The 23,070-nt window shown below is 33.7% G+C and overlaps 2 pseudogenes; one reads left to right on the forward strand and one right to left on the reverse strand.

The window, feature by feature from the left end:
- The first annotated feature begins 8,364 nt into the window (after window positions 1-8,364).
- Window positions 8,365-9,275, forward strand: LOC141516779 (olfactory receptor 9G19-like; annotated as a pseudogene).
- Window positions 9,276-13,279: 4,004 nt separating this feature from the next.
- Window positions 13,280-14,032, reverse strand: LOC141516780 (GTP-binding nuclear protein Ran-like; annotated as a pseudogene).
- Window positions 14,033-23,070: the final 9,038 nt, after the last annotated feature.

Genomic DNA, 23,070 nt, shown 5'->3' on the forward strand with positions numbered 1-23,070 from the left:
GGGAGTTAATAATGTTAATTTTCATTCCTGTATTTTTTTTTTTATTTTTGCAAGGCAATGGGGCTAAGTGACTTGCCCAAGGTCACACAGCTAAGAATTAAGTGTTTTAAATTGTAGTTGAACTCAGGTTCACCTGATTTCATATCTGCGTTCTAGCCACTGCATGAGCTAGCCCCCATTTCTATATTTTTTAAAAGTTTATGGTGAAAGTATTCCCCAAAAGACTGACTTGCCCATAGGCATACAACAAATATTTTTCATAAGTAAAACTTGAACTCATGTTTTTGTGATTCAGAGATCCTCCTACTGTATCACTTTCCATTTTTGTGGGTCTAGTCCAAGATTCTGTACTACATAATCTTCTCTTTTTTATATTCTTATGCTTGATGAGATGGTTATTTCCAATGTGTCAAATTATCTTGTCTATTCAGATGACATGTAGATCTACATATCTGAGTACCAGTTATGTTTCCAGTTTCCTCTTAGATGTTTAAAATTGTATTCCCAGAAAGTACCTCAAACTGCAATCCTATAAAACGGAGCTTATTATTTTTCTTACCAATCTACCTCTCATCTATACTTAAGTACTGTCATCAAGGGAAGTCTTGAATTCAGGGGAAGCCTTGACTCTATACTTACCTTATCTATCTAGTCTAGACAAATCTTGTCTAACCTACCTCTAAAATATCGCCTGTATATATATTCCCTGCTTTCTAACCACACACTTATCACTCTAGTTGAGCTCCTCATAATCTATGGGCTTGACCATTCCAATGAGTGCCGCTCTTAACTCTCTATACTCTCCACAAATTACCCTTTCTTGAAAAAATACATCTGATCTTATCATATCCCTGCTTGAAAAATTAAAGTGTGTTCCAGTTCCTTCAAACTTCACATATAAAACCCTTGTTTGTCATTTAGAGCTTTTTCACTAGCAGAATCCTTCTTAGTCTAGTCTTCTCATATGTTATTTACTTCCCATTACTCTGGAATCCAGTCAGTATGTGTTATTCACCATTTTGCACACATGAAAATCTACCTCCTTACTTCCATGTCTTGAAATTTCTTATTTCCTTAAAAAAGCCAATTTTAATGGTACATTTCAGCAAGACACCTTTACTGATCCTTTTGGCTACTTCTACTTTCCTTCCCATAACAAATTTAGATTACTTAGTTATAAATTATGATTATAGATATGGGCAACATGTCATAATCTCCAATCACATGTAAACTCCTTGAGACAAAGGACTGATTCAATTTTATCTCTAAGATTCCAGTGTTTATAAGTCTGAAAGATAATAAGTATTTTAAAATGTCACAATATATTTTTTGATGATTTAATAATGAGTTGCCTGTATCCTCATTTTATAGAGAAGGAACGGAAAGCCTATATAAACTAAGTAATCCCATGATTGCACAACTATTTAGTAGATTAAACTCCAGTCTCCTAACACCCACACCAATCTCTATTTTCATTCTACCAGTTTCTATTTTTTTCCAACTATGATAGGACTGATCTATTGTACACCTTGCTTTATTCAGGATTGAAAATTCTGAAAAAATTGGGAAATTTTGAATGAGTAACAATGCAAGAAGTTAGATGTTTATTTTGATTATCTAGATTATATACAGTATAGGAATTTATCAAGTCATGTGTGGAATAAATAATCATTTGATATTTCCAATGCTAGTTTCAGAGAAATAAAATATTAGGCTGGAAAGGAATGAGTGAATCTTATGAATTTGATTTATTTAGACATTCAACACAAATCAGCATCTGTGATACTATGGGCTGACTTTTCACCATCTAAATTTTCTGTACTTCAAAATCTATAAGGATGCAAATACATGTAAGAGTATAGGTTGAGACGTTTTGATAGAAAGATAAGATCAGAGAGTAGGAGACGACCAACTTGTTATTTTGCCATTCTTGATAGAATGAGTACATTGATCAGTGATTTCTGAAATCAATTTCAGTTCTGACATTAAATATTCAAAACTTTTTTTTGCAAGGCAACTGAGGGTTAAGTGGCTTGCCCAAGGCCACACAGCTAGGTAATTATTAAGTGTCTGAGACCAGATCTGAACCCAGGTACTCCTGGCTCCAGGGCCGGTGCTTTATCCATTGCACCACCTAGCTGCCCCCCCCAAAACTTTCTTTTAACTTAAAATTTTGTGATTTATTTTATGGTATTTTATGATCTATGCTTTTGGTATTCTATGTCTCAAGGTCCTTTATGGTTTTTATATTTTATGAAGGTTCTCCAAAATCTGGTATTCCATTCAAAGGTCATTAATAGCTCTGCCTATCTTTATTCTGGTAACGATTTTCAGCACTGCCATTCTATCTTCCAAGGCCCTTTTTCATTGCTGATTTTCTCTGAGGTTCCTTCCATGATTGATCTTCTTCTTTCTAAGATAACGTCCAGGTCTGATCATCTATGTTAAAAGGGTTAGCTTTCTATATTCTTCACTGTCTCCTATGACAAGAACTATTTAGAATTAGATAATCCATCATTTTGTATAATTGCTTTTTTAGAGACCTGGATCTCTGAGGCGTTAGGAATCTAACTCCTCTGATTGTACTCTGATAGTACTATGGGGATATGAGAACAGAAATATAATGATTGCAGTATACACAGATTTAGGTTTCATTGTGATATTTGTTTTCAGTGACCAAGATAAAATATATCTTTTTTCTTCTTGTCTTTACAATAGGATTTGCCCATCCAAATTGGAAAAGTACAAATCTCTTCATATGGTGATATTTGAGCTATGTCATAAGGTCTTCTCTTTCTTAAAATATGTTCTCCTCTTACCTGCCTCTGTATCTAAAGTTCCATTAAACTCATTAATTACTCTGTCACTGGTACCTTAGAAAGTCAAAGTTAAAATATAAAATTATCACTTGAGAGATGGAAACACAGGAGTGCATTGATTCTCACCAACCCTATGATGTATGATGGAATCAGACTCTAGGAATGGAGGAGGAAATTTTTGATGAATAAAAGAAAATTCCCAGAGCATGAGACTTCCCAATGTATTTTTTTATAAGTGGCTACTGGATAACTGGCTAGTAGGTAAGAGATTAATCTAGGAAAGATGAAGGCCAACTTTGAATATCTCACCATCATATATGCTTAATGTATTTCTGAAATACTTTCAAACACATTTCTCTACACCCTGGTCTATCTCAAGGAGAGAAAATCAACAATTTGTACTTTGGAAATCAAAGTCAATTACTTAAACCTATTTCTCCACTTGGAAGTTTCATCCTTGTTGTCAGTCTTATACTTCCTTCCAGTTCTGCAAGATTCATCAAAACACCGGTAAGAGCTACAAAGAGGAGCAAATGTTTCCCATTTAATTCATTATGACAGCAAGAACATTGAGCTAGATAGACAGATGGAGCGTGCGGCATATGAGTTAGTGCTAAAACAGAGGATCCTTAGTTAGCACCCGTATGCATTTCTGAATGTTTGAAAGATAGATTTTCATGACTCCTACAGACAAGGGAAGGGTGAATGATTTCTGATTGATTATCAGATCCAAATATGGCTGTTTTCTCTTTCTAGTGATTGCCTAAGATTGAACAGAGTTTTGGTTCAATTCCTAGATATGAAATGAATGTAAGAATTCTCTATATGATGAAATTCCCTGATGTAAATGATCAAATCTTTCTAATAAATATTCAAGATATGTTTATTATTAGTTATGTGCAAATCTCTATTGTGCAATGTCTATTGTGCAAGTTGAAGAGAATGCTAGTTTTTTCTTCCTTCCTTCCTTCCTTCCTTCCTTCCTTCCTTCCTTCCTTCCTTCCTTCCTTCCTTCCATCCTTCCCTCCCTCCTTCCTTCCTTCCTTCCTTCCATCCTTCCCTCCCTCCTTCCTTCCTCCCTTCCTTCCTTCCTCCTTCCTTCTTCATCCTTCCTTCCCTCTTTCGTTCCTTCCATCCTTTCTTCATTCCTTTGATGTTTTACTATCACATTCATTGAGAATTTAGAGACATCTGTGCATCATGATCTGACATTAGACCAGGACTTAACTAGAGGAAAAAAAAAACCTTTAAATTTGGAATAATTTTTAAAAAATCATTCAGATTTGGCAAAATTTCAACTGTTGACTATTTGAAAATGAGGTACATTAGTAACACTGAGAATTTTTAACAGATTATATGATGTAATAGTACATCAAAAATAAAAATTATAGACTCATAGAATGTTAGAACAAGAGCCCAATAAAGATAATCTTGCCTGAGTCTATCATTTTAAAGATAAATAAAACAAGAATCCAAGTACAGAAATGAGTTTCATAAGGTTAAGTGGAATATTTAACCTACAAAAATAATAATATGAACCCAAGATTATGCAAATATGGGTGCTATTCTTGAATTCGAGCTATTTATTTAAAAAAGTTTATTTTGCATTAAATTCCTTGAGAAGAAAAGACCTGGCATTAAAAATTTAAATTTTTAACATTTTCTTATTAAGGCAATCAAGTTAAGTAAAAGAATATCCCTTCAATGAGTAGTATGCTTTTATTAGATCTGAGACAAAATCTGTTGATAGATATAATACAAATACAGGCATTGATGTCGGCATGAAATCTCCCAGGATTATGAGGGTGTTCAGATTATTATGTGGGGTTTTCAAAATATATGGAATGTTGTTACTATTCTTACAAAAGGAATAAAATAATAAAATCACACAATTGCAGACTGAAAGGAGAAAGGGACAATAGAAAGATGCAGTTATACTCATTCAAGTAATAAATTTGAACTAAAAGATATAACTGAAAAGTGGTAATTTAACCATTTCTTGAAGAACTGCAAGGAGAACCAATCTATTATCTATTGTCAACTTATTCTGTGTTTGGACAGCTCCTGCTATTGGGATTTATTTTATGAACATGAGTAGAAATGTTCCTCTTTGCAGATGCTACCCTTTACTCATGATTGGACCTTCAGGGGAAAACAGAACAATCTGATTTCTACTTTGCATAATAGTCCTTCAAATACTTGAAGATTTTCATGATGTCCATTTCTTGCACTCATGGAGTCTTTTCTCCACAATGCTAAATATCTTAAATTCCTTTAACTGACTCTCATATAATAAAGATGCTGGGCTTATATTCTGGTTACATTCTTCCCAGGTGCTTTTCAATTTATCAATATATGTTTAAAACTGAGGCCCTTAGACTTTAATACAATATTTCACTCACTACCCTCAGTACCCTCACTACCCTTGGTATTCCTGATGTTTTTTTTAAGGAACCATATGATGGAATTGTGTTCATCAAATATGGTAAAACATGTAAAATGCTTTGTAAAATCTAAAGCTTTATATAAATTTAGTTAGCATTCTTATTCCATTTTGCTCTCTATTATCTTTGAACTCTTGGTTCCATTTTTGTGCATTTCATTGAAAAATACAGGTTGATTAGTGAGAATATGTATTCATAAATATATATAAATAGACATGCATAAATACATGTTTACACATATCTATTCATGTGAGTTTCATTTTTTCTGACTTACCCTTATGCCTGGAATGCTCTTCCTTCTCATATCTGCCGACTGTCTTTCCTAGCTTCCTGTAAGTCTGAATTAATATATCATTTTCTATAGAAAGTCTTTTTTTACTTTTTGCTTATTTCATTTATTCTGCATAGATCTTATTTACAATATTTGCTTATTGTCCCCCCTATTAAATTATGACTTCCCAGAAGGCAAGGATTATCATTTATCTCTTTTTGTATCCCAAGAGCTTAGCATAGTTTCTGGCTCTTAGGAGGCAGTTAATACATATCTCCTGACTGATAGACTCATAAATTTTTCCTTTGAATCTTCAGAATTTTATTCTTAATCACATTTTTTTGCCTTTTATGGTAACTTCTTTGGAAATACTTTTTTAGTCCATGAATCCTGACATTTTTTTCCTCTTAACACTTTGAAATAAAAACTCTGGAAAGTCACAAATTGTGGAAAGATGCTTTCTCTTCCTCCCAAGGATCACATCATTTCTTCCTTAACATCATTTCTCCTTTTTAGTGAGAGATCCAGAACAGAATTTTCCTTTGTTGGTTCCTGCACCTTTTGAAAGATAAAATCATCATTAGGCCAAGTTAAAAATTTACTACTTTCTCTGTTTTGATAAAGAGGAAGATGCATTAAATGTCTGCATAAATGAATTCTCTGTCACTATTAGTCTCTTTCTCTTCAAGTTTTCTAAGGTCTGGTCCATGACTGATCTGCTCTCCACTGAACTTCACTCCCAAACTATCCATCATTATACTTTGCCTGATTTTTTGTGTTTTGTGTTCCCACCAAATCTCAGGGAAAATGTCTGTGTGTTTGTGTGTGTGTGTGTATACACACATGGATAAATATGTGGGTGTTTAAATTTGCCTCATTTCCATCCCCAATTCTTTATCATTTGAAGTCATTTTAATTGAATTTTAATAATGCTTGGCAAACCAGTCTTTGCCAATATATATATATATATATATATATATATACATATATATATATGTATATATACTCTATTTCTGAGCAGAAATTTTTAATTTTTCATCCCTTTATTTTAAGTGGACATCCAAATTATTTTCTCAGAAATCAATTGGTCAATAAACATTTATTAAACATCAACTATCTGACAGATAATGACCTAGCACTGGGAATACAAAAAAATATGGAGGCTGAAGGAACATTATAGGTATAGGGGCTAGGAAGTCAGGAGATAGGATGTCTCTGTATCACAGAGGGGACCAATGTCTCTGTATCACAGAGAATCTAAAAGTGAGTAAGGCGAAAAAGACTAGAGATAAAAGGGTTTAGGTGATGAAAAGCTTTGGGTGACAATAAGAAGGTTTTAGTTTACATCCTGCAGGAGGTAGGGAGTAAGTGGAGTTTACTGAGGGAGGGTGACATGGTCAGATCTGTACTTTAAGAAAATCTTTTTGACTGTTGACTGGAAAATGGATTTGAGTTGGAAGGATACTGTTATAATCCAAAAATTAGATGATAAGTGCCTGCAGGTGAAAGGTGGCAGTGTCAAAGGAGAAAAAAAAGGTGTATAGGAGATGATATTAAAATTATATATTTATAAAATTTAGACATTTATGAAATTATAAATTTACAAATTATAAAATTATAAATTTATAAGATTATATACTTTGGCAAAAGATTGGATTTGGGAGAATAGCAGAAAATGAGGAGTCAAGAATTAGACATATGTTATAAGCTGGAGAGATTTCTTAGATCTTCATTTCTCAGATTGAATGTTTTCCCCTCTAAACTTTTTCCTAGTAGGAAGGAATGAGGAAACCACAGACCATCCTGATGAATCTATACAGCCATCTCCAAACCTTTGCTCTACAATCAACAACTAAGGGCCTTCAGCAAGATTTCATAATGAAGTATCATTTGTGCTCATTACTGAATCATTGGAAGTAGCTAGTCATCATCCAAGCTGATAAGTCTTGGGAGATCCTTTGCTATATTTTAGATAAAATGGACTTTTCTAATGCTTTATTCAGATCAAAGATAACTATCTCAGCATTTCTGAGACTAACTCAACACCTAAATACCCTTGATATTTTCTATTTGCTCCTGCAGCTCTGTGCTTTCTTGTTTTGAGCACAAATAGCCTCTTCCCCCCTCTGAACTTTCTTCCCCATTCTCTTTAGCAAAAATCTCATAAATATATTTTTCTCTGTCTTTTCTATCTCTTTCTCTTCTGTGCAGTATTATTCCCATTCCCACATTCTGATACTTTCAGTTTTAAAAAAAATAATTTGTGGATAGTTATATATTAACCTTAAGAACTTGGCAAAAGTTTATTAAGTGATTTGTCACCTCTCCATAACTTTACATTCCTGTTCAAATCATTTTCTTTAGACTCAGCAACTCAACAGACACACTTCACTTCTTCTCTAGCCTGGCACAAATCATTCTCTTAATTTGCCAATTTTCTTCACTCACCAATCCACTTCTACCAATTTGAATTGATTTTCAATTTTCCACTTAATCTTAAATTGCTTAGTTTGCAAACCACCTTTTCCCTCTTCATCTTCAATTTCAAATTCTGAAGTAATTTGTAATTTCATTTTCCAAGGAACAGACTGTGATTATTCTAAGCAAGCTTTTTTTCTTTTCCACATATAGATGGAGCCAAAGAATCACAGAACCCCAGAGTTTGAAGACATCAAATATAATCTGGTCAAAATCCCCAATAAATAATCATACATGCAACTTGCTGAATGTGACCTTTGCCAGGGATCTCATTCTATCCCCAAATAAAATATGCCCTTTTGTAAAAGTTCTAATCCCCAGCAATTTTTTCAGCCTTATACTCTTTGTAATTATGGAGAAAGTTAATCACACTGTGACTGCAATCATTCTGGTGGGTTTTAATCTTGTGATGCAGTAGGTTCTCTTTGTGGTATTTCTTCTTATGTATTGCATAACTGTTGTGGGGAACATCACTCTGATTACTCTAATTTGTACAGACTCTCAACTCTACCCAGTCATGTATTTCTTCATTGGAAACCTGTCCTTTCTGGATATATAGTTTTTCCATTGTTTATACCCCTAAAATCATGATGAGATATATGTCTGATGACAGGAGAATTTTGTTTGCTGGTTGTCTAGTTCAGTTCTTCTCAGGTGGGTTAGCTTCTAGTGAATGTTATATGTTGGCCGCCATGGATATGACTGTTATATAGCCATCTCCAAAACTTTGCTTTACAATCAAGCTATGTCCCCAAGATTATCTTCATGTCTTGTAGCAGCTTCTTATACTGGAGGTTTCATTAGCTCCATCATCATTACAAGTGAAACATTCACCCTAACTTTCTTTAGGGTAATGTTATTGATTATTTATTTTGTGACTTGCCTTCCCTGGTGAAGCTGGCATGTGATGTGAAGGCCAGTTACCAGGCTGTGCTCTATTTCATCCTAGGCTTTAATGTTGTCCTTCCCACTGTGCTCATCTTGGCTTCCTCTTCATCATTGCTGCCATTTTGACGATTGGATCTACTCATGGTAGACTTAAAGTCTTCTCCACATGTGGCTCCCATCTGGCTGCTGTGACCCTATACCATGGTTCCATTCTCTTCATTTATTCCTGACTTATGTCAAGTTAATTTCTGGAGGGGGTAAATTTTAATCTGTACTGTTGCAATGCCCATGTTGAACCCAATGATTTATATCCTCAGGAACAAAGATGTCAAAAATGCTTTGAAGAAAATGAGAGATTGACTACAAATTTCCTAAACTGAAGTTGTATCAGAGAAAAGGAAGGAATAATTTGGTAGGTTGTTCCTCAAAAAATTGTTCTCTTCAAAAATTAAAAAAAAATTTAAAAAATAATTTTTCAGGGTAGAAAAATCACTCTAAATCTTTAGTTTTAAAATTGTATATTGTATTAACATGCTTGCTTAAGTGAATTTATTGTCAGAATAAAAGGAGGCTCAATTTCCTTCTTTTGGTTTATTATAGTCTTCATTATTTCAAAGAATCAAAGACACATTATTATCTATTTCCTACCAATTCATTTAACAACAGAAATAATAATATTATACCTTTCAAATTTAAACTATCTATTTCCTGACTTGAAATTAGTGAGTCCTGAATTAAAAATTGGGTCCAGGTACTTCCTAATCATGTGATCATGAACAAGTCACTTAAAATATGCTTGCCTCAGTTTCTTTAACTATATAATGGAAATAATAGCATCTTCCTCATAGGATTTTGGGAAGATTGATTAATATTTTATTTCTAAAGAGTCCCTGGCACATAATTTTTAAATATGTATATATATATATATATATGTATATTTACTTTACATGTATTATAGAGTAGGTGTTGCATAAAAGCTTATTTCCTTCCATTTCCATCATTCTATGCACTGGACGTACACAAGAAGAAAAGCTGGTCTAGGTTTATAAGAAAGTTACATCTATCTTGTAACACAATAAAAACATCCATCTCACAGAGTTGTGGTTAGATAGTTTCAGTCAAAACCCACAGTCAAGACCACAAAAGATTTAATGATTTCCACATTAAAAGATTGGAGCTCTTGGATTATGATATTCCAGAAGACAAAAGAGGTAGGATTACAACTAAGAATAACCTATTCAGCAAAAACATATCTTTTGGGGGGTGGAGAGAGATAGATATTTAATGACATGAAAGGACTTTCCAACACTTTTGATGAAATGACTAGAGCTAAATAAAAAAATAAAATGTTTAAAAACAAGTCTCAAGAGAACATAAAAGGCTAAACAGTAAAACCAAACTTGATATTCCTTCTAAGAATTTTTATCATTATTAGGGCTGTTAAAAGGATTTTTACATAGACAAAGGGTCTGGATTTGAGTCAATTATTGTGGAATGATTGCCAGAGAAAATGAAGGAATGAAGGGGTGTCTAGGTGGCGCAGTGGATAAAGCACTGGCCTTGGAGTCAGGAGTACCTGGGTTCAAATCCGATCTCACTTAGTAATTACCTAGCTGGGCAAGCCACTTAACCCCATTTGCCTTGCAAAAAACGTAAAAAAAAAGTAAATGAAGGAACGAGAAAGAGTGATGCACTGGCAGAAGGATGAAGGGAATGGTGGAATAGGGAAAACTTGCTCACAAAAAAGAGGTACACAAGGAAGAATTTTTATGTGGAGAAGGGAATAAGGATGGGGCTAAGGACAAGACTTGAACCTCATTCTTATCAGGATTGATGCAAATATATGCATATATGTTCATGTGTGCATATGTATGAATTTATACACACATACTCAATTTTGTTTAGAAATTTAGCTTGTACAATAAGAAAATAGAAAACTAAGTGAAAATAGAAAAGGAATAATAATAATAGACTTGTGGAAGGTCAAAACAAAAAGAGAAGAAACAATAAAATAGAGAAGGGAAATAGTTAATGATCAAACATGTGAATGTGGAGAGCATGAACTTATTCATAAAACAGAAAGCATGTAGGATAACTGAATAGAACTGAGAATTTTATTTACAAATGCCCTTGAAACAAAGACCCTTGTAACATATATACTCAGAGAGCGCTTAAATAAAAACCTAGAGCAAAATCTAATATGCTTCAATTGAACTAAAAATGAGGTGGGGGAATAATCATGATCTCAGACAAAACAAAAGTAAAATAGAACTAACTAAAAGGGATATTAAGGGAAATTGCATGTTATTAAATATTGTATACAAGAAAAACATTTATGATTGTTTTTTCCTATTAAAACATAATTTATCAAATATATACTGAGAAAGAACTGAGTCAAATTTGTAAACATAAGAACCATTGTTCAATTGATAATGTTCAAAGAATATAAACAGGCAGTTTTTAGAAGAAATCAAAACTATCTATAATCATATAAGAATGTGCTAGTTTACTAACTGATTAAGAATGCAAAATGAAGGAACTCTGAAGCTACACTTCACATCTAACAGAAATGGCAAATGTTGGAGGGGATAGTGAAAATGGATACACTAATGATGGAATAGTGAATTGGTCCAACCTTCTGGAGAACAATTTGGAAGCAGTCTCAGAAGCAAATAAAATCGTACACATCCTTTGACCTACCACTATCACTAGTAGGCCTGATCAAAGAAAAACGAAAATGACCTATGTATACAAAACTATTCATGGCAGGGTTTTTTGTGGTAGAAAAGAATTGAAAATCAAAGGATTGCTCAGCTACTGGGAAATGACTTAACAAGCTGTGGTATATGATATGGTGGTATGTGATATAAAAAGAGTATTAACATGCTATGGGAAGTGATGACTGAGGTGGTTTTATAAAATGATTTATAAAATTTATAAATTTGGAGTTTGTTGCTATGCCTGCTCTTGCACTTCCAGAGGTTGTCATGGACCCAGCACTGGCAGCACAGTATGAGCAGGACTTACAGATTGCTCAGACAACTGCGCTCCCTGATGAAGATGATGACCTGTAAGGGAATGAAGCTAGAGCCCAGCGTCCATTTATAAAATGATACAAGTGAATTGAGAAAAACCAGGAAATAATTGTGCACAATAATAGCAGTGCTATCATGGTGATCAACTGTGAAAGATTTGTTTACTCTAATCAATACAATAATCCAAGACATTTTGAAAGACTCATGATGAAAAGATGCTATCTACTCTGAGAGAGACAACTAATTAACTGTGAGTGGTTATTGAAGTATAATTACCACTTTTTAAATTTTTCTTCCTTTTTTTTAGAAACATGGATAATATATAAATCTTTTTTGCATGCTTTAACATGTATAAGTGATATTATATTGCTTACTTTGCTTACCTTTATCGGGGGTGGGGATGGGAATGAGAGAGAGAGAGAGAGAGAGAGAGAGAGAGAGAGAGAGAGAGAGAGAGAGAGAATTTGGAATGATAAAAAGAATTTTAAAAATGTCCTAAATTAAAAATATTTTTTAAAAATATCATTATCTAGAACAATTCTACTCCAAAAGATGAACTTATTAATAAATGCTGCTGATTTTAATGATATTTGGTGTTTGTTTTTCTTGATTAATTCTGTGAGAAATTTTTAAAATAATTTTAATTTTTAGAATAAAACAAGCATTTTCATAATCTAGCACAATAAAATATGATTTTATATGAAACGTAAAATCTTCTATGCACAACTAGCTATTCCATTTAAATATGCAACAAAATTATTATGTAAGTTTATGTTTTCTTCTTCCCTTAGAGATGACTATCATTAGACACAAATAAGTATAAATCAAGAAATATTGAGTAAATTTTTTTCTATTTACTTCTATTTATTAATTCTTTCCATGGATGTATATAGCATCTTTTTTCATATGTCCTTACAATTACTTTTTGCAATTATAATAGACATAATAACTTATTTGTTCAAAGTTGTTCTTAAAAACAATTAAGCTCTTACTGCATACAACATTCTCTTGGTTCTGCTCATTTTGCTCTTCATTAATTTTTGCAAGCTTTTCCATGGTTTTCTTTTTTTATTTGAAATACAACTTTATTATGATCGAAATGAAAAAGGAATGACAGTAACAAACAAGATTCACCACTGAATATTGTGATGGGACTGCAGCAGTCTTATATTTGAAACTCAAGGGGACGTAATTGTGGGCCAAAACAGCTAAATACGCAGGTCCAAAATATGAATTATATTTTTTTAAACTGCCACATTCACTCCGAAGCCCATTCGTTTCCTTCAGCATCCCAAAGATTAAGCACATGTTCTGCTCAGCTATATAATAAAGTGACAAACACGCTACACCACTGACTTCACAGGACAGTTGCCTATAAAACTAGACCTCTGACGCTGGGCTCTAGCTTCATTCCCTTACAGGTCATCATCTTCATCAGGGAGCGCAGTTGTCTGAGCAATCTGTAAGTCCTGCTCATACTGTGCTGCCAGTGCTGGGTCCATGACCACCTCTGGAAGTGCAAGAGCAGGCATAGCAACAAACTCCAAATTAGGGTCTCCAATAAGTTTTCTAGCAAGCCAAAAGAAGGGCTTCTCAAAGTTGTAGTTACTTTTGGCTGAAATGTCATAGTACTGGAGATTCCTCTTCCTATGGAAGACGATTGATTTCGCCTTGACTTTTCTGTCCTTCATATCCACTTTGTTGCCACACAACACTATAGGGATATTTTCACATACTCGTACCAGATCTCTATGCCAGTTAGGTACATTCTTGTAAAAAACTCTTGATGTTACATCAGACATTATAATGGCACACTGAGCTTGGATGTAATCACCGTCCCTCAGGACCACCAAATTTCTCTTGCCCAGCTGTATCCCATGCGTTGAATTTAATGGGACCTCTGTTAGTATGGAAAATGAGGGGGTGTACTTCAACTCCCAAGGTGGCTACATACTTCTTCTCAAATTCACCAGTCAAATGACGTTTTACAAATGTGGTTTTTCCACTACCTCCATCACCAACTAATCCAAGTTTGAACTGCACTTGGGGTTCTCCTTGGGTGGCCATCGCGATGGTTCTTCCAGAAGCGTCTCCGTCTCCGCCTGACTGAACGATGGAAAGCGCGATTCAAATACCCGGAGATCCATGGTTTTCTAAAGTCATTTTACCTTATCATTTCTTACAACACAGTGATATTCCTCACAGTCATATACTATAATTTGTTTAGTCATTTGTTCATTGAACATACCCTCAATTTCAAGTATTTTTTTTGTCAATACAAAGAGAACTGCCTTAAAGATTTTGCACAAAAGATTCTTTTCCTCTCCCCGAATCATCTTTGGAAATAAAACAAGCATTGGTATTTCTGTGTCAAAGGGGTTAGGTAGTTTAATAACTTTAGGCAAAATTCCAAATTGCTCTCCAAAATGGTTGGATCATTTTTCAATGCCACCAAAGATGAATCATTTTTCCAATTTTTCCATATTGCATTTGTCACTTTTCCCCTTCTATCATTTTAGCCAACATAGAAGGTGCAAAATTAAAATGTTTGAATTTGTATTTCTATAATCAATAATGATTGAGACAAAGCATTTTTATGACTATAAATTGCTTTGATTTATTCATTGGAGAACTGTCTACTCATATCCTTTGACTATCAATCAACTGGGGAATGACCCATTTTCTTATAACATATTTGAGAAAATTCTTTATATATTTTAAATATAAGACATTTCTCTGAGAAACTATTAAATTTTCTTATATTTTTGGCTTCCCTTCTAATCTTTACTATATTAGTTTCATTTATATAAAATCTTTTATCCTAATTTAATGTAATGACAATTATTCATTTTTGCACATAACTGTTCTTTATCCATAAATTGTTCACTTATCTATATGTCTGGAAAGTAATGTGTTTCTGTGGTCTAATGTTGTAAAATTATTCTTTACATCTAGAGCATGCATCCATTTTGACTTGATTTTTTTGAAGAAATTGTGTAAGAAATGGACTCATGCACAGTTTTCACCATTCTGATTTCCAATTTCCCTTCCAGTTTTTGAACCAAACAATGTATTTTCCCCCAACATCTTAAATCTTCCCACATGTAAAATACAGGGTTATTATTTTTATTTGCTGGTTATAAATTTCAAGTCTAATCTATTCTACCTTTGTATTTCTTATCAATTATCATATAGTCTTGATTATTGCTACCTTATGTAGTACAATTTAACATCTAGTACTCCTTCCTTTTTCACTTTTGATTTTTTCCTTTGATATTCTTGTTCTTTGATTTTCCAAATGAATTTTGTTATTATTTTTTTAATTATAATATGTTTCATTCATTGATAGAGAAAGGCAGGAATAGATGTTGGGTCTTTAAATTAAAATGAGTGAACCAGTATCATGCTCATTTCCCAAAAGACTTCACAATTTCTGTCCTATCCTGGCTACAGATAAGAAGTCAGATGAATAAAAATGGTAGACAGCATTAACTTCTAACTAGAATTTCACTTCTTTGCATCTCAGCAACCATTTCAGTCTCTTGACCTTCAGGACTCTAGCTTGGAATGATTTCACTCCACAGATGATTAAGACTTAGAGGATAGGAAGGTATTTCATAGGAACATGTTTCATGTTGATGGGATTGAGAGGCAAACCCTACAAACTGGACCACATAATCCTTAGCCCTGAAGTTGACTAGCTAGCTTTTCAATCTCTATTAGAATTACCTAACTTGCCAGAAATAGAAACTGGCTTCTAAAGTCTAAATGAAATTCATTATCACCCAGAAAGTTTTCTTATTTACAACCTTTCTCACTTAATTAGGTCCTTAGCAACTTGTTTAGGTATTGGGAATGAAATTTCTTCCAAGTTTGGTAAGTGCCTGTCTCTCAGCACCCAATCAATCATAATATTGCCCAGAGCAGCTCATTAGAACTGGGATCCATAACATGGGTTGGGCCTTAGAGGCTGCAATCATCACCAGGAGAAAGAGGTCAAGGGAATGGTTTAGTCTTTCATATTCCTGAAGTCAACAGAATTAAAATCTTAGTCACTTAGGGTTTCCAACCTGGGGGTTTCAAATATTTCTCTTTGGAAAGTTTATTCTCCAGTCAATAGAGAAAATCCTATACCCCTCCTGTCCCTAATAAGTCACCTACTCTCCTACCTTTGGGATTTTTTCAAACTTTTCTCTGTGACTATAATTGACTTCCTCTGTTTTTTTTAATTCCTCCACATCCTTTAAAAATCCATCCCAGACAGCACCTCTTCCAAGAAGCCTGTGGTGATTGCTCAGTCAGTAATCATCTCTCCTAAAACATCCAGTATTACTGAGATATTTAATTGTTCCATGCACTAAATTGCTCCATAAAGATAAGATGCTAATTTGGTTTGTTTTCCAGTGCCCAATATAAATTCTCTTTTTATATACTAGATAGATTAAAAAATTTGCTTTTGGATGAGCAAATTGTGGCCTACAAACAAATTTCTTGATTTATACAATTTGTGCTTAGTTTTCAGACCTTTACAATAAACCTTTGGATTTTATTACCACTGAGGATTTCCCCAGGGAAAACAGAATTGGCTCTTCCCTAGGTTTCCCTAAAGCAGTGACTAATTCTTTTTATTACGGATACTTTTCTCAGTCTCATGAAACTTATACAGCCTTCCTTTCTCTGAATAATATTTGTAAGTGAATTAAATAAAATACATAATATTTAAATAGAAGCTAATTACATTAAAATATAATTATTACATTAATAAGTGATGATAATATTAATAATTTAAAAAACCAGACTCAAAACCCCAAGGATAAGAACCCCTTGCCCCCTGGGGCATTGAAATTTGATTCCCCTCTAGGTCCCTTAAGACAATGAAAGTGACCTAGCCCAGATCCTTGAACAATATACCCACTCAATAAAATACTTAATTGTATAAATATATTGCTTTTTCACTCATATTTGGAACAAGAGAGTTTTGGGATGTATGTAGTTATAAATAAATCCAAGAGTTTATGGCTATGACTCATCATTGAATCTTCATAATTTTTCCAGAGGAATTACTATTCCACTTTATCTAATGTTTTTCAAAAGCAAATACTGAAATTTTGGCCTTATGGGAAAGAACCTTTGAGTATAGTAAGACTTTTTTTTTTTTTTGCTTTGGGCTTGAGATGCCTTAAATTCATGGGAGGCAGCATGAGTAAGTATCTGTGTTACTTTGGATGAATCATTTCTCCTTCTTTCAACCTGAGTTTCTTCATTTATAAAATAGGGATACTCAAATTCATACTACCTAATGCACAGTTGTGGTAGTATTGTGTTTCATTGCATTATATTAGATCGCATTATATTATATCATAATCTAGCCTTACTTGTTTGGGAGTGGTTTACTTCCAGTACTAGGCTATATTTCTATATAAACTTGCCATATAAACATTCATGTCCACAAAATATCTGATAGAAAGGATTTCTTTCACCAGTTTAAAAAAGTGAAGGACTTCTACCTCAAATCTGTAAGTAATCAAAACAAGATTCTTGCTCTTTTCAGAGGGACTTATTTTTTTCCTAAATGCTTCCTTCATTTTTATATCATTCCCTAGAGAATCCTTCCCCATAGCTGCCAAACATAGAAAAAAATAGGCCACCCATCCTTTGATCCTCACATTTCCTAAAGATATCCCCCAGAATTGTATTATTATCCTGAAGTTAAGATTAAACCCCACGAAAAGAAAAGTATTCAGTCACTAAAAAAGTTGACCCCCTTTCCCTTACCCCTGCTACTTGGATGCACAGTCTATTTAACTCACAGTACTAGGGAAGGTCATGAATTTAACTTTGGTGGTTCTTGAAAGGCCACACAACCCGTTAATAGAGCCATCCACTCACGGGATGTATTCTACTGGCATAGCCTTTGAGGAAACATGGACAAAATCAATCTATGAGGAGGTATTCAAGGAGGACTTTAATGGAGAAATACCAATGATCTCAATTCACATTTCCAGGATATTTTTTACATTTATGACTTTTTAGAATTTGAATTGTACCATCCCCAGGATTATAGAATCATAACTCATAGGAGAAAAAAATGACAACATATATTAGTATAATTTAATTTACTGAATTTTCATTGTGAGGCTTAGGACTAGCTCTTTGATGACTTATAAAGTGCTTGTAAGTGTATATATGCCTACATACATATATGTATACATGCAGATATATGGTTATATTCATGTCATCCCCATGATGTCTATACATTAAATATCTATCACACACATGCATATGCTTTCATATCCTCCTCTTACATATATGTGTGTATATCTGATTGTAGAAATGTATATACGGACATAAGCATTTTTTGAAAAAGACAAAAATGAATGTTTCACAGGCAGACATGAATAGATTGCAATCTGCATTCTAGGAGAGAATTCAATGATGAGTCATAGTCATAAATGAAGTTGTTATTATTATGGAGAGCCCAAACCACTGTTCTTCCAAATAAGGAAACTAAAACCTAAATGGTTTGGATGATTCATCACACAATTGCAGACCCAGAACTTGAACCAGACCTTTGGACTCTCAAGTCAACAGTGTTGGGGTAAAGAAAAGTTCCTGTCTTTGATAATAAAAACAAGGAATTAACATTTTTTCCTGGTGAGAAATGTTAAAGGCCCTCTATACTATGTAAATGATGTCTTCAAAGGCATGATCTACCTACATTCTAGTTGGGTAGAATAACTCAGGCCATGGCTAAGTAAACAGAACTATTCTACAGTGCAATGAATGGTTTTAAGATGTAGAGGTCTGTAACACAGGTCTATAAACTCTGATGGGATGGCCACTGTTTTTTATATTTTTAGATAGGGTCCTTATTTTAGGTAGGACTTGAACTAGATCACCTCTGAGGTATCCTCTAACTCTGTAATTCTCAGATTTTCTGGTTACTTACCTGCCTTCATGATGTTTTTCTTTATTAACTTATTATATTATTACCCACTATTTTGATGTGGTCCCAGATTCCCTTTGCCAAGAGTTTCCTTTGTCAGGTGTCATCACAAACACCTCTCTGTGCTAACCATTAGGTTTAATTCCAATACTGCAATAACACTGTTGACTTGAGAGTCAAAACGTCTGACTCAAGTTCTGGGTCTGCAATTGTGTGAGGAATCATCCAAGCTATTCCAGGGCAAAAGAATAAGAGGTGAAAGTCTTTACAACATCTGAGTAGCTGAATTTTCCATGATTATTGGGATGAGCATTATTTTCCTTATCTCCATAACCACCACTGCTGTCATCATTCTCATTAATGCAGATCATTGATTTTTGAATCAAATTTCTAATAATAGTAGCATTTATTTTACCCATTTTAACCATAAACTCATCAAGGTTTCCAATTACTTTTCACATATTGCCTTTTATCCTTACAATAACCTTGGAAGGTAGATGCTATTAACCCCATTTTACACATAAGAAAATTGACAGGAGAGGAAAAAGAGGGAAATAAACATTTATATAGTGCCTAATACAAATCTAGCATGGTGTTAAGGTTTTTTATTTTACAATTGTTATCTCCTTTGATTTTTCTAATAATTCTATGAGCTAGATGCCCTTTTTCTTTGAAAAAAAAACTGAGAACGAGAGAAATTAAATGACCTCCCCAAGTTTACGCAGCTAGAAGCATATCTGAAGCGACACTGAAACTCTGTCATCTAGATGCCATTTTCATCATACTTCTAAATTTAATTTATTTCATATGGTAAGAATATTATTTTCAGCCACTCAATTATAATTTTGATTCTGATGCCTTTGAGGTAGGTAGTATCCATATTCCAATTTAATAAACTGAATTTCTTTTTCTTTTTTTATTTAAATTTTTTTATTTTATTTATTTTGTTTTACAATTTTCCCCCTAATCCTCCTTTCCCTCTCCTCCCCCACCCCCAGAAGGCAGTTTGTTAGTCTTCACAATGTTTCCATGGTATATATTGCTCTAAGTGGAATGTGATGAGAGGGAAATCATATCCTTAAGGAATAAAAATAAAGTATAAGAGATGGTAGAATTGCATAGTAAGATAACAGTTTTTTTCCAAAATTAAAGATAATAGTCCTTGGTCTTTTCTCAAACTGCACGATTTTTTCTCTGGATACAGATGGAATTCTCCATCGCAGAGAGCTCAAAATTTTTCCTGATTGTTGCACTGGTGGAGTGAGCAAGTCCATCAAGGTTGATCATCACCCCCCACCATGTTGCTGTTAGGGTGTACAATGTTTTTCTGGTTCTCCTCATCTCACTCAGCATCAGTTCATGAAAATCCTTCCAGGCTTCCTTGAATTTCCATCCCTCCTGGTTTTTAATAGAACAATAGTATTCCAGGACATAGATGTGCCACTGTTTGCTAAGCCATTCCCCAGTTGAAGGACATTTACTTAATTTCAAATTCTTTGCCACAACAAACAGGGCTGCTATGAATATTTTTGTACTAGTGATGTTTTTACCCTTTTTCATCATCTCTTCAGGGTATAGACCCAGTAGTGGTATTGCTGGATCAAAGGGTATGCACGTTTTTGTTGCCCTTTGGGAGTAATTCCAAATTTCTCTCCAGAATGGTTGGATGAGTTCATAGCCCCACCAGTGTCCCAGATTTCTCACATCCCTTCCAACACTGATCATTGTCCTTTCTGGTCATATTGGTCAATCTGAGAGGTCTGAGGTGGTATCTCAGAGATGCTTTAATTTGCATCTCTGTAATTAGTAATGTCATAGAGCATTTTTTCATATGAACATGAATCACTTTAATTTCCTCCTCTGTAAATTGCCTTTGCATATCCTTTGATGAATTGTTATTTTTTTTTGAAAATTTGACTCATAAACTGAATTTATAAAAGAGGACATAGTTTGGTCAGATCTTTACTGCTATCTTGCCAAGTCACGCTAACCGTTATTGTCCAAAGAACCTTAGATTTCAATAGATAGTGAGATGTAGGGCTGTAATTGTCATCCTTTGAACTGTTATTCATCCTATTGCTTAAATAACTTTCCTCAGGAAGGCTTATTTGAGTTCAGTTCCTAGTTTTAACTTTTCATGAAATACTGTGTATTAAAACTAAATTTATTAGTTTGTCATGTCCTTCAATGATTTAGAGTTACATTAGAGCAAGAACTATAGATTAATTAAATTTTATGTCTCCAACAAACCTAATATAGCACCCTGTATACTATTAGTAATTAATAATAATTTCTTCATATGAAATGAATATGTGTGGATAATTAGTCACTAATAACTTCCAAGAGCTTTCTAAGGGGTAGGAGATGTGCTAAGCATTAGGCATAGGAAAAACTGGAAAAAATAATCCCTAGCTTCATGGAGCTAACATTCTAATCATAAAGTGTAAAAGCTATGTATGTTCAAGGGATTCAGAGAAAATGAAGGAGAGTTTCAGAAGGAAGGCATTATTTCCTGGGGATACTGAAAAAGACCTGCTACAAGGTGAGACCTGATCTGAGTCTGGAAGATAGGAGGGAAGATGGAAGGTGGAAATGAAGAGAGCATTTCTAGCCATTGAAACCAGCCAATTGAAAAACAAAGTCAGGTTATAGAGGTTACCTGTGCTTCCATGCCTTAGATTCTCTTAAATCAAATGGTACATTTCTGCAGAGATCTTTACTGGTCCTTTTGACTACTACTACCCTCTTTCTCTCTCATAATGACCTTGTGTTGATTTTATATATATTGTGCATATAATTATAGACACATGTCATCATCTCTAATCAAATGTAAATTCTTTGAAAGTGGGGGCTGTTTCAATTTTGTCTTTGTATTCCTGGGTTTATTCAGCCTGAGAAATAGTATGCTTTTAGAAAACTAAAAACAAAAAATATTGATTTACTTGACTCATTTTAGAGATTAAGAAATGAAAGCTTATATAAATTTAGTAAATTATTACTACAAGGTAATACATCTATTAAGTGAATAAATTCAAGTTTCCAAATTCCCAGGCAAATGCCATTTCATATTATACTAGATTCTCATTCATCTTTTCAACAACAAGACTGGTCTATTGCAATTTCTGTTTTATTAAGGATATACTTTTTTTTTGCAAGGCAATGGGGTTAAGAGACTTGCCCAAGGTCACACAGGTAATTATTATGAGTCTGGGTTTGAATTCAGATCTTTCTGACTCCAGGGCCAGTGCTCTATCCATTACGCTACCCAGCTGTCCCAGGATTTAAAATTCTTAATTAAAATAGTATAATTCTGCATGTATTTAAGTTCAGTGTGTTAGGTATTCATTCTGATTTTCCAGCTTATTGTATAGTGTAAAATTTCATAAATTCACTTGTAGAGTAGATGGATCATTTGACATTTCTTCAGAAAAATAAAATCTTTGACTGGAAAAGTATGAATGACCATCTTGTGATTTTGTTTTATTTAAATATAGTATAAATCAATGTCTGTGATATTATGGGTTCATTTTCATTACCTGAATTCTTGTTTTATTTTGTTTTTTGCAAGGCAATAGAGTTAAGTGACTTGCCCAATGTCACACAACTAGGCAATTATTAAGGTCTGAGGCTGGATTTGAACTCAGGTACTCCTGACTCCAGGGCCGATACTCTATCCACTGAGCAACCTAGTTGCCCCCATTACCTGAATTCTTGATTCTTCAAGATATATAAGAAAATATATCCATTTAAGATATATTATATGTAATAATATATTATATATACATATATATTCATAAAATGGAAACTGGAATATTTTGATATAAAGATAAGGTCAGGGAATCATGAGAACACCAATATGTTATTTTGGTATTATGAATAAAATGATCAATTGTGCTCAGTGATATCTGAGGTCACTTTCAGGTTTGATAGTCTATATATTCTGAGTTATCTTCTAACTTGATCATTCTAGGATCTACCTTCTTTTCTAAGCTTTGATATTTTCTGTATTTAGATGCCTTCCAAATCTTATATTTTATGTTCTGAGGACCTTTCCAAATCAGATATTCCATTTAAAGAGGCCTTACAGTTTTGACTTTCAATGTCCTTTAACCATTTCCAGTATTGACATTCTATGTTTCAAGGCACTTTCTGATGCTGATTTTTTCTATTATAAGGTGCCTTTCATGAC

Source organism: Macrotis lagotis, chromosome 3, assembly GCF_037893015.1.
Source record: "Macrotis lagotis isolate mMagLag1 chromosome 3, bilby.v1.9.chrom.fasta, whole genome shotgun sequence".
NCBI classification, from domain to species: domain Eukaryota; kingdom Metazoa; phylum Chordata; class Mammalia; order Peramelemorphia; family Peramelidae; genus Macrotis; species Macrotis lagotis.